The sequence below is a fragment of the Triticum dicoccoides genome, chromosome 7A (genome assembly GCF_002162155.2).
Source record: "Triticum dicoccoides isolate Atlit2015 ecotype Zavitan chromosome 7A, WEW_v2.0, whole genome shotgun sequence".
In the NCBI taxonomy this organism is placed as follows: domain Eukaryota; kingdom Viridiplantae; phylum Streptophyta; class Magnoliopsida; order Poales; family Poaceae; genus Triticum; species Triticum dicoccoides.
This window is the reverse complement of record NC_041392.1, coordinates 99441462-99457322: the sequence shown is the minus strand read 5'-3', so window position 1 is coordinate 99457322 and position 15861 is coordinate 99441462.

Here is a 15861-nt window from a genome sequence, read left to right as displayed (position 1 = left end):
CACGGTATTCCCACGGGTGCCACCTTACCTGGCCCGGGACCGTTTGCGCCTTTTGGCTCACGTATATGATAGTGTCGCTAGCATCCATATGACAGAGAACCCGGGCCGACATGATTAGTCGTGAACCCAAAGTAGCACTAACTTACAGGGACAGGCATACATGAATCAACCTCGAGCATGTCGGTCAACAGCGCATGAATCCGGGCTGTAGCACTGGGCTAACAGGACTCCGGGAACCTGGCCTATAGCAGGCTAGGCAGGACTCCGGATGTCACCACGTGACATTTCCCCGAAGGAATAGACACAGGAATGAAGTGAATCACATGCCGGCTAGTCGAGTGTTCCGGAGCAGTAGTGCTGGGCTAGCAGGACTCCGGTGAACCGGGCTATAGCGGACTACTATGGCACATGGAAGCACAAGACTACATTTCCCAATAAGAGAGGCTATCAGAGGCAAACAACTAGGTTGTCGGATCCCACACATAGCAATACATGTTACACGTACGCATAACATGCAAGTATGTGCTGTACATCATGGCATCACAACATAACTCAAACTCATATAGATGAAGGCCCAGAAGAGCCACATAGCATTCAATACAAACAGGGGTCTCATGACCCATCATTCAGAGCATACAAGCAACAGAAGCATTACATGTCTGAGTACAGACAACTACAAAAGGAAAATACTAAGAAGCCTGACTAAACACGACCCTCCCAAGGGTACAAGATCGTAGCTGGGATACAAGCTACTCGTCGAAGCCACTAGTGTAACCAACTGCAAAACATAAATAAGCAAACGTGAGTACAAAGGTACTCAGCAAGTCTTACTTCACAAAGGGGGAGGTGGAGTTTAACAGCAGCAAGCCAGCTTTGACTCAATGGCTAATCTATACTACGAGTATCTAGGTGAGAAGACGCACACGAGTCCACATATTCACCATATCAATACTCCACCATGGATCCGTTCCCGTCTCCCTACGAGAAGGCCATCCATAGCACTCACGCTTATCTTGCGGATTTTAGAGTATCCACTTCAAGTTATCTATGTACTACATAAGTCCTCCAAGTTTCCATATCCGAGAAAACGTCTATTCGAATAGATAATATTGACCCTGTAGGGGTGTACTTTGTCACACATGCTCTCGCCACTTATAGCCCTGTACACGTCATGTACCTCGGCAACCTTCAAGCGGAAGCCGGGCGAGGGTGTCGGCCATGACCTGACTAACCACACAAGTCTCTCGTCTAGGTTTATCGCCTATTCGGGTTCCATCCGCAAGGAGATCCGGCCGGGGTGTCGCTCACGGCCCCAAACGATGTGTGCAGGGTTCCCAAGCCCACCATCCGGGTGCCACTTGGTACACCGTGCCATGGTGCCTAGTCTGTCCCAAGCCCGTCCCGTCGGACACCACCTGGTAGACAAATAGCACTACCTACAAACGCCAGAAACTAGTTGCAACTCCTGGACAGAGATCAAGCGGATTAATAAGACGAGAGGGGCCGGATAACCGGAACCCAATGTGTGGTAGTAACTGGACTTGGATAACATACACAAAACTCAGTGCTTAAGGACGGTTCCAATGAGACAACCCACCATGTACTCCTACATGGCCTCTCATCGCTACCTTTACCAAAACGTGTTCACACACTTAGCCTTTACCGGTAGGACATGTTCACCACTCCGATTCATTCCCGATGAATCAGACCTGACACAACTCTAAGCATAGCTGGCATAAAGAAAAACAAGCATGGGTGAGCAGGCACATCAGGGCTCAAGCAACTCCTACTCATGCTAGTGGGTTTCAACTATTTACTGTGGCAATGACAGGTCATGCAGAGGAATGGATTCAGCTACCGCAGCAGAAAGTAGCAGTTTGAATCGTTGTTGTCCTAATGCAGTAAAAGGAGCTGGAGCGAGAGAGTGGGGTTTATCGAGATGCTCAAGGGGGTTTGCTTGCCTGATAGATCCACGAAGAAGCACTGCTCCTCAGACAGGTACTCGGGACACCTTCCGGAGTAGAACCTATCGAGAGGGGACAGTGCCGACAATCAATAAACAACCATATGCAACAGTATGATGCATGAAGATGACATTTCAAAGATGCTATGATGTTCCCTAATGCATATAGCATCAATTTGGTTGAAGTCCATATGAACCAAGGGTTCATATGCAAACCCCAAATTAAGTATATAACATGCCATTATTACGTTTTCACTTATACATTAAGTATATGTTGGTTTTTCATGCATGAAACTGGCATAAATGGATTCCTTGCATTTTTCTGATAATTTTTCATATATAATTTATTTGATTTGGAGTTACGGTTGAATTACTATGAATTTTAGAAGTTTTAACTATTTTTTGGAATTTCCTGAGTTAAATTAATTCTAGAAATCAATTATTACATCAGCTCTACGTCAACATGACGTAAGCGAGTCAACGGGGCTGACTAGGTCAAACCTGACCAGTGGGTCCCACTGGTCAGTGACCCAGTCAACTAACTAAGTTAGTTAGTCCTAACTAACTGGGCAGGGCCCACTAGTCAGTGACTGTAGTAGCTAACCTAGTTAGTTAATTAGCGTTAACTATAGTAATTAGTCGGGCGGGGCCCGCAGGTCAGTGAGAGAGAGGGGGAGGTCAACTGGGCTGTGGGGGTCAACCCACGCCGGTCAAAAGTCAGCGGTCGCCGGCGTTTAGCCGCCGGCGAGTCCAGACGCGGCAGAGCGCGTCGGGATCGCGCTACAGACCACAGTTTGGAGCGTGGTTGGGTCTTATGGAGAGCTGGGGCTGAGCTGCATGTGTAGGTGGTGGATCTGGACCAAATGGTCGCCGGAATCGACGCCAACGACGAGGTTTGCGGCGGCCGTGGTTCGGCCATCGATTGAAAATGGAGCTACGGAGCACTAGGGGAGGAGATGGTGAGTGCGTCGTGCTCCTATGGGTGCGCTAAGTGCGCTGGTGAGCTCGGACGCGGGTGGCAGCAGCTGTGGCCATGGCGGCGCCATGGATGGCGGCGGTGAGCTTCGGGCTCGACGGATATGATGACTACAGCGGCCGTACAGGGAAAAGGAGAGGGGGAATCGGTTCAGGGGCTCACGGGGATCACGCAGGGAAGGTCAGCGAGCTCGGGGAAGCACGGACGGCGGCGAATCCCCGGCGGTGATCGGCGGCACCCGAGGTGGAAGACGAGCTCGAAGGCGTCACCACGGTGCTCCTGGGTTCGGGATCTTCCGCGTGGAGGAGCTGTGTGTCGTCACGGAGCTTTTGGACATGGGGAAGGGGCAAGAAGACCACGGTGCTCACGGTGGCAGCGAACGGCGGCGACGGACCCGTTCGGGCATGCTACAGAGAGAGAGCGGGGAAGGGAGAGTGAGCTGCGAGAGAGGGAGAGGAGAAAGGGGCTTCGGGGCGTCTCTAGGCGCGGGATTGGGTTGACAGGGAGCGCGACACGGCGAAGCAGGAGGTGGCGCGGTCGGCTGCGTGCGCTGGCTGCGAGTGGGCGCAAGGTTGAAGACAACCTTGCCCCTGGTGGGCTGGGCCAACAGTGCCAGGCCGGCTGGGCTGCCAGGTAAGGCCAGGTAAGTCTTTTCCTTTTCCTGTTTTCTTTTTCTATATCTGACATTTGTTCTCTATCCAAAAGAAATGTCGAAACACTTCCATAAATGCTTAAAATATTTGTGGCATCTAGATATAATATTCCAGAGGCCCTCACCAATTCCCAACATTTTTGGAGCCATTAAAATATTTATATAATTTAAACAACTCCAAATCAAATATTTATGCATTGATTCAATAATCCAAAATGTGTAGAAAAAATATGCATCACCTCTGGTTGTTGTTCCCAACATTATCCAAAGAGCATGAACATTTTTGAATAGCATTTTGGGTTCATTGAAAATCCATTTTAAAGTTGAACCTATTTGAATTTGCTTTGGTGCTAGGGTTTGAAACATCCCCATTTCAATTTCATTTGAAATTTAAACATGATGCACAAAGCAGGCCTAGGACCATACCAGAACTAGGGATGTGACAACTCGCCCCCACTTGAAGAAATCTCATCCCGAGATTCAGGAGTTGGCGGAAAGAAAGCGGGGTACTCAAGTCGAAGACGATCTTCTCGCTCCCAAGTAGCTTCTCTCTCAGCATGATGAGACCATTGAACCTTGAGAAACTTGATGTTATGATGTCGAGTGACACGCTCTGCTTGATCCAGAATGCGAACGGGGTACTCTCGATAAGTGAGGTTATCTTGGAGATCAAGCGTTTCGTGGTCCACTCCACGGATGGGATCCGAGAAGCAACGCCTGAGTTGAGAGACGTGGAAGACATCATGAACTCGAGAAAGATGTGGGGGTACTTCCAACTGGTAGGCAACCTCTCCTCGTTTAGCGAGAATGCGAAAAGGACCAATGTAACGAGGAGCCAACCTGCCCTTGATACCGTTCAAAGGAGTAACCCGAAGGTAAGCCTTGTCGCCAACTTCATAAGACACTTCCTTATGACGACGGTCATACTGGCTCTTTTGACGAGATTGGGCTGTTTTCAAATTCTCATGAATGATGTGAACTTGCTCTTCTGCCTCCTGGATCATATCCGGTCCAAAGAATTGTCTTTCACCGGTTTCTGACCACTTGATTGAGGGTGGAAAGTGGTACTGAAGGAAAGATGAGTTCCCATGGCATTCTGGAAACTTTCCCAGAAATGAGAGGTGAAAAGACTGCCACGGTCTGAATTGATCTCTAGTGGAACACCATGGAGTGACACTATTCGGGAGATATATAGCTCAGCGAGCTGACTAGCAGTGATAATCTCTCGAACAGGTAGGAAGTGAGCCGCTTTGGAAAGACGATCAATGATTACGAAGATAGCATTATTTCCTTTCTTGGTCCTGGGAAAGCCGGTGATGAAGTCCATACCAACTTTGTCCCATTTCCACTCGGGAATAGCTAAAGGTTGAAGGGTGCCAGCAGGTCTCTGATGCTCTGCCTTAACGCGACGACAAACGTCACAGTTGGCAATATACTGAGTGATTTCTCTCTTCATCCTAGTCCACCAGAACCTCTAGCGTAGGTCCTGATACATCTTTGTACTACCGGGATGAGTCGTGAGAGGGGATTCATGGGCCTCCTTAAGGATCAGTTGCTGCATCTGTTGACATTTGGGGACCACCAAACGGTTTCCAAAGTAAACAACACCTCGTTCATCCATAGAGAAACAGCGAGCAACTCCCTTGGAAATTTTTTTCTTGATTCGGGAGATTCCCGTATCATGCTTCTGAGCCTCTATGATCTGATCCGTAAGGGTAGGTTTCGCCACCAAGGTAGAAAGGAAACCATGAGGAGCTATGTGAAGGTTAAGCTTACATAATTCCTCATGGAGGGGTGGTTGACAATGTTGCAACATGAGGTTGTTGTAATAGGATTTACGACTTAAAGCATCAGCCATGACATTGGCTTTGCCTGGGGTGTAGGTGATTCCTAAGTCGTAATCCGAGATCAACTCCAACCAACGTGTCTGTTTGAGATTCAGGTCCGGTTGGGTGAAGATATACTTGAGACTATGATGGTCAGTGTAGATTTTGCAACGGTTACCAAGAAGGTAATGTCGCCAAGTCTTAAGTGCATAGACTACGGCTGCAAGCTCCAGATCATGTGTAGGATAATTTTCCTCATGTGGATGCAACTGTCGAGATGCATAGGCAATCACATGACGATCCTGCATAAGAATGCATCCTAGTCCTTGACGCGAAGCGTCGCAATAGATAACAAAGTCTTTAGTGAAATCCGGTGGCACGAGTATGGGCGCAGAAGTCAGGCGTCTTTTCAGTTCCTGAAAACTATGCTCACACTGTGGGGTCCACTCAAACCTTTTATCTTTCTTGAGAAGCTCCGTGACGGGTTTGGCCACTTTGGAGAAGTTTTCAACGAAGCGGCGACAATAACTGGCTAGACCAAGGAAACTCCTAACTTGTTTGACCGTTTCGGGTGGAGTCCAATCGAGAACGGCTTTGACTCTCTCGGGATTGACAACAATGCCCTTACCGGAGATCATGTGGCCTAGATAGGTCACTTCTGGCAACAAAAATTCACACTTGGAGAACTTGGCATAAAGACGATGCTCTCTGAGTTTTTCTAACACAAGCCTAAGATGTTCGGCATGCTCTTCCTCGTTCTTCGAGTAAATAAGAATATCATCGAGATAAACCACGACGAACTTATCTAAGTACTCCATAAAGATCGAGTTTCATCAAGCGGGAGAAAGTAGCTGGAGCATTGGTTAGGCCGAAAAACATCACGGTGTACTCGTATTGACCATAACGAGTGACAAAGGCCGTTTTGGGGATGTCCCTGTTTCTGATCTTGATTTGGTGGTAGCCTAACCTCAAATCCATCTTGGAAAAGACTGAGGATCCAGCGAGCTGATCATACAGGTTGATGATCCTAGGGAGCGGATACTTGTTCTTTATCGTGACCAAATTAACGGGACGATAATCTACAACCATCCGATCCGTACCATCCTTCTTCTTGACGAAGAGGACAGGACAAGCCCAAGGAGAAGAACTGGGACGGATGAAACCCTTTTGCAAGGACTCATCAAGTTGTTTCTTAAGCTCGGCTAACTCCAAAGGTGCCATCTTGTATGGTCTCCTAGAGATTGGAACCGTCCCTGGGATAAGTTCTATGACAAACTCTACATCTCTGTCAGGTGGGACACCTGGCAGTTCTTCTGGAAAGACATCCGGGAAGTCACGGACTACCGAAATATCTTCAAGGTCTGGAAGAGGGCTGGCATTAAGAGAATAGAGCTGACGCCTTGCAACTCTAGTGGAGACAGTGACTATTTTGCCAGATGGATGTGTAAGTTGAACAGATCTGGTGTAACAATCGATCTTGGCATGATGAGCTATCATCCAGTCCATACCCAAGATGATGTTAATATCCGAGGACTTGAGAAATATCAAAGAAGCAAGGAATACCAGTCTGTCAACAAGGATTTCATTACCATGGCTTACCTTGGAGGTTTGCCATTTGGAACCAGGAGTCTGGATTATTAGTGGAGTCAGCATATCACAAAATGACATGTCGTGCAACCGAGCGCAACCTTCGGATATGAAAGAGTGGGATGCTCCAATATCGAACACAACTGAAGCTGGGTGACAATTGACAAGAAGCGTACCCAGTACAACGTCGGGATCATCTTGAGCTTCGGTAGCTGAGACATGGTGCACACATGCTCGTTCAATGGAGGCTGGCTTGGTACAGATTATCTTGCCTGATGGCTTTTCACGGCCAACAGACCTCTCAGACCGGGGTGGGGTATAACTGGACCGAGGGCAGTCACGTGCATAGTGTCCTGGTTCTCCGCAGGTGAAGCAAGTTCCTGAGATAGGACGTGGACCTACATTGGCAAGTGGTCCACTAATAGGCCTGGGTGGAGCACGTTGCTGAGTTGGGTGAGGCGTCACATCGGATGGCCTCGGTGCATATCCGGGTGGAAGAGCCGAGTTCGGAATCCAAATCCGTTGCTTCTGAGAGCCAGAGCGGGAGGAAGAACCCAGATCATGGTTGTGCTTACGAGACTCCTCGTAAGTGAGCTGAGCTGTCTCTGCATTAATGGCCTTGTTCACAAGAGCCTAGAAAGTATCGCAATGATGCAGGTGGAGATCACGACGCAACTTAGGTTTGAGACCCTTTCGGAACCTAGCCTGCTTCTTAGCGTCCGTGGACACTTCGTCTGTAGCATAGCGGGCGAGGCTTCCAAACTCTCTACTATAAGCATCAACAGGCAGCTTACCCTGGGTAAAACTACAGAACTCTTCCCTCTTGCGGTCAATGAGAGCCTGAGGAATGTGGTGCTCAAGAAAAACCTCGGTGAAATCTTTCCACGTAGGAAACTGGCCAGCTGGAAGCATAGCCTCATAGCTCTGCCACCAAATACTAGCAGGACCTTCCAGGTGATAGGTAGCATAGGTGACCTTGTCACCTTCAGCTACGTTCACAGAATGCAACTTGTGAGTGATGCTTCGGAGCCAGTCATCTGCATTGAGTGGCTCAATGGAATGATGGAAGGTGGGTGGTTTCAGATCAATGAAGTCGGTGATGGAAACCAACTTCTTATGCTGATGTGCGGTGTTCTGCTCAATCTGTGCCAGCAAGCGGTTAGTCTCACGCTTTTTCCTCTCGGATGCTAGCAAGAACTCTGCCATCAAAGGCTGGCCAGGAGGATCCTCGTCCCTACCATCTCCGTGATTCTTGCTATGAGCAACTGAACCTCAGTTAGCAGACGACATCCTGGCACAGAAACCAAGGAAACAAGGATGGAATTAGCATCGACATAAGGATGCGGAGTATAATGCAAAAGCATTGGAAACTCTTGAAATCCTAGGACAATTTCGGCAGCATAACGGTTGTAAATGCTCAAAAGGATTTTTGAGGCATTCATCAAAGGAATAGCGTAATCAATCAGCATCATAACATCAAGGTTTTGGGTCAAACTGAGGACACATGGAAGTAGTAGAACTGTAAGGAGACACAACCCCACAATCCTAAGACTTTACGGTTTAGTAACACATCATCCTGAGAGATAGAGGACAAGCCTAGGCCTTAACCCTCGTAGAAAAGAAGAGGCTGACTCAAAAAGAATGACATGAGGTAAAGGAGTAAAAAGAGCCTTACGTTCCCTTCCACAATCAATTCCCTTATATAACTAAAGCATTTCTAGACTCAACTTCGACCAGTTTGGATTGGTAATCCTACAGTCAGTCAGGCTCTGATACCAACGCTGTCGGGACCCCGATCCTAAGTCACACCGATCTAGCATGTAACACTTCATATCACTTTGTGGCCTCACGCACGGTATTCCCACAGGTGCCACCTTACCTGGCCCGGGACCGTTTGCGCCTTTTGGCTCACGTATATGATAGTGTCACTAGCATCCATATGACAGAGAACCCGGGCCGACATGATTAGTCGTGAACCCAAAGTAGCACTAACTTACAGGGACAGGCATACATGAATCAACCTCGAGCATGTCGGTCAACAACGCATGAATCCGGGCTGTAGCACTGGGCTAACAGGACTCCGGGAACCCGGGCTGTAGCAGGCTAGGCAGGACTCCGGATGTCACCGCGTGACATTTCCCCGAAGGAACAGACACAGGAACGAAGTGAATCACATGCCGGCCAGTCGAGTGTTCCGGAGCAGTAGTGCTGGGCTAGCAGGACTCCGGTGAACCGGGCTGTAGCGGACTACTATGGCACATGGAAGCACAAGACTACATTTCCCCAGAAGAGAGGCTATCTGAGGTAAACAACTAGGTTGTCAGATCCCACACATAGCAATACACATTACTCGTATGCATAACATGCAAGTATGTGCTGTACATCATGGCATCACAACATAACTCAAACTCATATAGATAAAGGCCCAGAAGAGCCACATAGCATTCAATACAAACAGGGGTCTCATGACCCATCATTCAGAGCATACAAGCAATGGAAGCATTACATGTCTGAGTACAGACAACTACAAAAGGAAAAGACTAAGAAGCCTAACTAAACACGACCCTCCCAAGGGTACAAGATCGTAGCTGGGATACAAGCTACTCGTCGGAGCCACTAGTGTAACCAACTGCAAAACATAAATAAGAAAATGTGAGTACAAAGGTACTCAGCAAGTCTTACTTCAGAACTATCTACATATGCAACATTATCAACAAAGGGGGTGGTGGAGTTTAACAGCAGCAAGCCAGCTTTGACTCAATGGCTAATCTATACTACGAGTATCAGAAACTTCTTTGAGGTGAGAAGACACACACGAGTCCACATATTCACCATATCAATACTCCACTATGGATCCGTTCCCGTCTCCCTACGAGAAGGCCATCCATAGCACTCACGCTTATCTTGCGGATTTTAGAATATCCACTTCAAGTTATCTATGTACTACATAAGTCCTCCAAGTTTCCATATCCAAGGAAAACGGCTATTCGAATAGATAATATTGACCCTGCAGGGGTGTACTTCGTCACACACGCTCTCCCCACTTATAGCCCTGTACACGTCATGTACCTCGGCAACCTTCAAGCGGAAGCCGGGCGAGGGTGTCAGCCACGACCAGACTAACCACACAAATCTCTCGTCCAGGTTTATCGCCTATTCGGGTTCCATCCGCAAGGAGATCCGGCCGGGGTGTCGCTCATGGCCCCAAACAATGTGTGCAGGGTTCCCAAGCCCACCATCCGGGTGCCACTTGGTACACCGTGCCACGGTGCCTAGTCTGTCCCAAGCCCGTCCCGTCGGACACCACCTGGTAGACAAATAGCACTACCTACAAACGCCAGAATCTAGTTGCAACTCCTGGACAGAGATCAAGCGGATTAATAAGCCGAGAGGGGCCGGATAACCGGAACCCAATGTGTGGTAGTAACTAGACTTGGATAACATACACAGAACTTAGTGCTTAAGGAAGGTTCCTATGAGACAACCCACCATGTACTCCTACATGGCCTCTCATCGCTACCTTTACCAAAACGTGTTCACACACTTAGCCTTTACCGGTAGGACATGTTCACCACTCCGATTCATTCCCGATGAATCAGACCTGCCACAACTCTAAGCATAGCTGGCATAAAGAAAAACAAGCATGGGTGAGCAGGCACATCAGGGCTCAAGCAACTCCTACTCATGCTAGTGGGTTTCAACTATTTACTGTGGCAATGACAGGTCATGCAGAGGAATGGGTTCAGCTACCGCAGCAGAAAGTAGCAGTTTGAATCGTTGTTGTCCTAATGCAGTAAAAGGAGCAGGAGCGAGAGAGTGGGGTTTGTCGAGATGCTCAAGGGGGTTTGCTTGCCTGATAGATCCACGAAGAAGCACTGCTCCTCAGACAGGTACTCGGGACACCTTCCGGAGTAGAACCTATCAAGAGGGGACGGTGCTGGCAATCAATAAACAACCATATGCAACAGTATGATGCATGAAGATGACATTTCAAAGATTCTATGATGTGCCCTAATGCATATAGCATCAATTTGGTTGAAGTCCATATGAACCAAGGGTTCATATGCAAACCCCAAATTAAGTATATAACATGCCATTATTACGTTTTCACTTATACAGCAAGTATAAGTTGGTTTTTCATGCATGAAACTGGCATAAATCGATTCCTTGCATTTTTCTGATATTTTTTCATATATAATTTATTTGATTTGGAGTTAAGGTTGAATTACTATGAATTTTAGAAGTTTTAACTATTTTCTGGAATTTCCCGAGTTAAATTAATTCCAGAAATCAATTATTACATCAGCTCTACATCAGCATGATGTAAGCAAGTCAACGGGGCTGACCAGGTCAAACCTGACCAGTGGGTCCCACTGGTCAGTGACCCAGTCAACTAACTAAGTTAGTTAGTCCTAACTAACTGGGCAGGGCCCACTAGTCAGTGACTGTAGTAGCTAACCTAGTTAGTTAATTAGCGTTAACTATAGTAATTAGTCGAGCGGGGCCCGCAGGTCAGTGAGAGAGAGGGGGGAGGTCAACTGGGCTGTGGGGGTCAACCCACGCCGGTCAAAAGTCAGCGGTCGCTGGCGTTTAGCCGTCGGCGAGTCCAGACGCGGCAGAGCGCGTCGGGATCGCGCTACAGACCACTGTTTGGAGCGTGGTTGGGTCCTATGGAGAGCTAGGGCTGAGCCGCGTGTGTGGGTGGTGGAGCTGGACCAAATGATCACCGGAATCGACGCCGACGACGAGGTTTGCGGCGGTCGTGGTTCGGCCATCGATGAAAACGGAGCTACGGAGCACTAGGGGAGGAGATGGTGAGTGCGTCGTGCTCCTATGGGTGCGCTAAGCGCGCTGGTGAGCTCGGACACAGGTGGCAGCAGCTGTGGCCGCGGCGGCGCCATGGACGGCGGTAGTGAGCTTCGGGCTCGACGGATATGATGACTACAGCGGCCGTACAGGGAAAAGGAGAGGGGGAATCGGTTCAGGGGCTCACGGGGATCACGCAGGGAAGGTCAGCGAGCTCTGGGAAGCACGGATGGCGGCGAATCGCCGGCGGTGATCGGCGGCACCCGAGGTGGAAGACGAGCTCAAAGGTGTCACCACGGTGCTCCTGGGTTCGGGATCTTCCGCGTGGAGGAGCTCTGCATCGTCACGGAGCTTTTGGACATGGGGAAGGGGCGAGAAGACCACGGTGCTCACGGTGGCAGCGAACGGCGGCAACGGACCCGTTCGGGCGTGCTACAGAGAGAGAGCGGGGAAGGGAGAGTGAGCTACGAGAGAGGGAGAGGAGAGTGGGGCTTCGGGGCGTCTCCAGGCACGGGATTGGGTTGACGGGGAGCGCGACACGGCAAAGCAGGAGGTGGCGCGGTCGGCTGCGTGCGCTGGTTGCCAGTGGGCGCAAGGTTGAAGACAACCTTGCCACTGGTGGGCTGGGCCAATAGTGCTAGGCCGGCTGGGCTGCCAGGTAAGGCCAGGTAAGCCTTTTCCTTTTCCTGTTTTCTTTTTCTATTTATGACATTTGTTCTCTATCCAAAAGAAATGTTAAAACACTTCCATAAATGCTTAAAATATTTGTGGCATCTAGATATAATATTCCAGAGGCCCTCACCAATTCCCAACATTTTTGGAGCCATTAAAATATTTATATAATTTAAACAGCTCCAAATCAAATATTTATGCATTGATTCAAAAATCCAAAATGTGTGGAAAAAATATGCATCACCTCTGGTTGTTGTTCCCAACATTATCCAAAGAGCATGAATATTTTTGAATAGCATTTTGGGTTCATTGAAAATCCATTTTAGAGTTGAACCTATTTGAATTTGCTTTGGTGCTAGGGTTTGAAACATCCCCATTTCAATTTCATTTGAAATTTAAACATGATGCACAAAGCAGGCCTAGGACCATACCAGAACTAGGGATGTGACATGGGATCTCACGAAGAGGTAGTTTTAGATCACATAATGTTTATTTGTAGTGGATTCTCTAACAACCGACCACAAGGAAATATTGGGAATTTGGGATCTCATGAAGAGGTAGTTTTAGATCACGTAATGTTTTTTTAGGTAGTTTTTTTATTTTGAGATTTTTTAGCAAGTTTAGATCTGTAATCTCAACCGTGAAGCGTTTGGGCTACTTGTGCTTTCTTATACGGGCCTATTATAATGGGATGAGCCCATTTTAAATGTGAATATGAGAAAGGAAGCGAGGACTCCAACAGGCGGGACGAGCCCCGTCCCAATTATGTAGGACGGGCATGCGCGAGGGCGCTTCGTCCTCACTGCCATGACTCTCCAAAAACAGTTCCCCAGCCTCTCCGTCCTCTCGATTCCCTCTTCCTCTGCGTCACCCACTCTCTCCCAACAATCTAGCTTCTGGAACGGTGAGTTCTCCTTCCTGTCAATTATGTTAGTAGTTCTCCAGTAGCAGCACATACGGTGGCCTTCTTCTTGTCAATTTCTTGTTCTCCTGCTTCTTTATTTTGTGCGCACAGATTCATCTTCCTGCAACATGTAGTCCATTGCCTTATGAGAATTTCGCACACAGATTCATCTGCATGCAACATCTAGTCCGTTGTCTTGTCAATTTGTTGTTTTCTCCCGCTTCTTTAGTTTGTACACACAGTTTCATCTGCATGGGCGATGAACAATTCATAGATACATGTTTATTCTTGATTGTTGATGCAGTTGTTTAGATAAATATTTCAAGAGCATAAATTTTGATTGTTAATTCGCATGGACTTTGACTGACTTGCCCGTTGAGCGGCGAGCCATAGAAAATAAATGGATCTTTAAGAAGAAGACAGACGCGTATGGTAATGTGACCATCTATAAAGCTCGGCTTGTCGCTAAGGGTTATCGACAAGTTCAAGGGGTTGACTACGATGAGACTTTCTCACCGGTAGCGAAGCTGAAGTCCGTCCGGATCATGTTAGCGATTGCCGCATTCTATGATTATGAGATATGGCAAATGGACGTCAAAACGGCATTCCTTAATGGTTTCCTTAAGGAAGAATTGTATATGATGCAGCCGGAAGGTTTTGTCGATCCTAAGAATGCTGACAAGGTGTGCAAGCTCCAACGCTTGATTTATGGGCTGGTGCAAGCATCTCGGAGTTGGAACATTCGCTTTAATGAGATGATCAAAGCGTTTGGGTTTACACAAACTTATGGAGAAGCCTGCGTTTACAAGAAAGTGAGTGGGAGCTCTGTAGCATTTCTCATATTATATGTAGATGACATACTTTTGATGGGAAATGATATAGAACTCTTGGACAGCATCAAGGCCTACTTGAATAAGAGTTTTTCAATGAAGGACCTTGGAGAAGCTGCTTATATATTAGGCATCAAGATCTATAGAGATAGATCAAGACGCCTCATAGGTCTTTCACAAAGCACATACCTTGATAAGATATTGAAGAAGTTCAATATGGATCAGTCTAAGAAGGGGTTCTTGCCTGTGTTGCAAGGTGTGAAATTGAGCTCAGCTCAATGTCCGACCACGGCAGAAGATATAGAAGAGATGAGTGTCATCCCCTATGCCTCAGCCATAGGTTCTATTATGTATGCCATGCTGTGTACCAGACCTGATGTAAACCTTGCCGTAAGTTTGGTAGGAAGGTACCAAAGTAATCCCGGCAAGGAACACTGGACAGCGGTCAAGAATATCCTAAAGTACCTGAAAAGGACTAAGGAAATGTTTCTCGTCTATGGAGGTGACGAAGAGCTCGTCGTAAAGGGTTACGTCGACGCTAGCTTCGACACTGATCTGGATGACTCAAAATCACAAACCGGATACATGTATATTTTGAATGGTGGGGCAGTAAGCTGGTGCAGTTGCAAGCAGAGCGTCGTGGCGGGATCTACATGTGAAGCGGAGTACATGGCAGCCTCGGAGGCAGCGCATGAAGCAATTTGGGTGAAGGAGTTCATCACCGACCTAGGAGTCATACCCAATGCGTCGGGGCCAATCAAACTCTTCTGTGACAACACTGGAGCTATTGCACTTGCCAAGGAGCCCAGGTTTCACAAGAAGACCAGGCACATCAAGCGTCGCTTCAACTCCATTCGTGAAAATGTTCAAGATGGAGACATAGATATTTGTAAAGTGCACACGGACCTGAATGTAGCAGATCCGTTGACTAAACCTCTCCCTAGAGCAAAACATGATCAACACCAGAATTCCATGGGTGTTCGATTCATCACAATGTAACTAGATTATTGACTCTAGTGCAAGTGGGAGACTGTTGGAAATATACCCTAGAGGCAATAATAAAAGCATTATTATTATATTTCCTTGTTCATGATAATTGTCTTTATTCATGCTATAATTTTGTTATCCGGAAATCGTAATACATGTGTGAATAAAAGACACCAACATGTCCCTAGTAAGCCTCTAGTTGACTAGCTCGTTGATCAACAGATAGTCATGGTTTCCTGACTATGGACACTGGATGTCATTGATAACGAGATCACATCATTAGGAGAATGATGTGATGGACAAGACCCAATCCTAAACATAGCATAAGATCGTATAGTTCGTTTGCTAGAGTTTTCCAATGTCAAGTATCTTTTCCTTAGACCATGAGATCGTGTAACTCCCGGATACCATAGGAGTGCTTTGGGTGTGCCAAACGTCACAACGTAACTGGGTGACTATAAAGGTATTCTACGGGTATCTCCGAAAGTGTCTGTTGGGTTGACACGGATCAAGACTGGGATTTGTCACTCCGTATGACGGAGAGGTATCACTGGGCCCACTCGGTAATGCATCATCATAATGAGCTCAAAGTGACCAAGTGTCTGGTCACGGAATCATTCATTACGGTACGAGTAAAGTGACTTGCCGGTAACGAGAT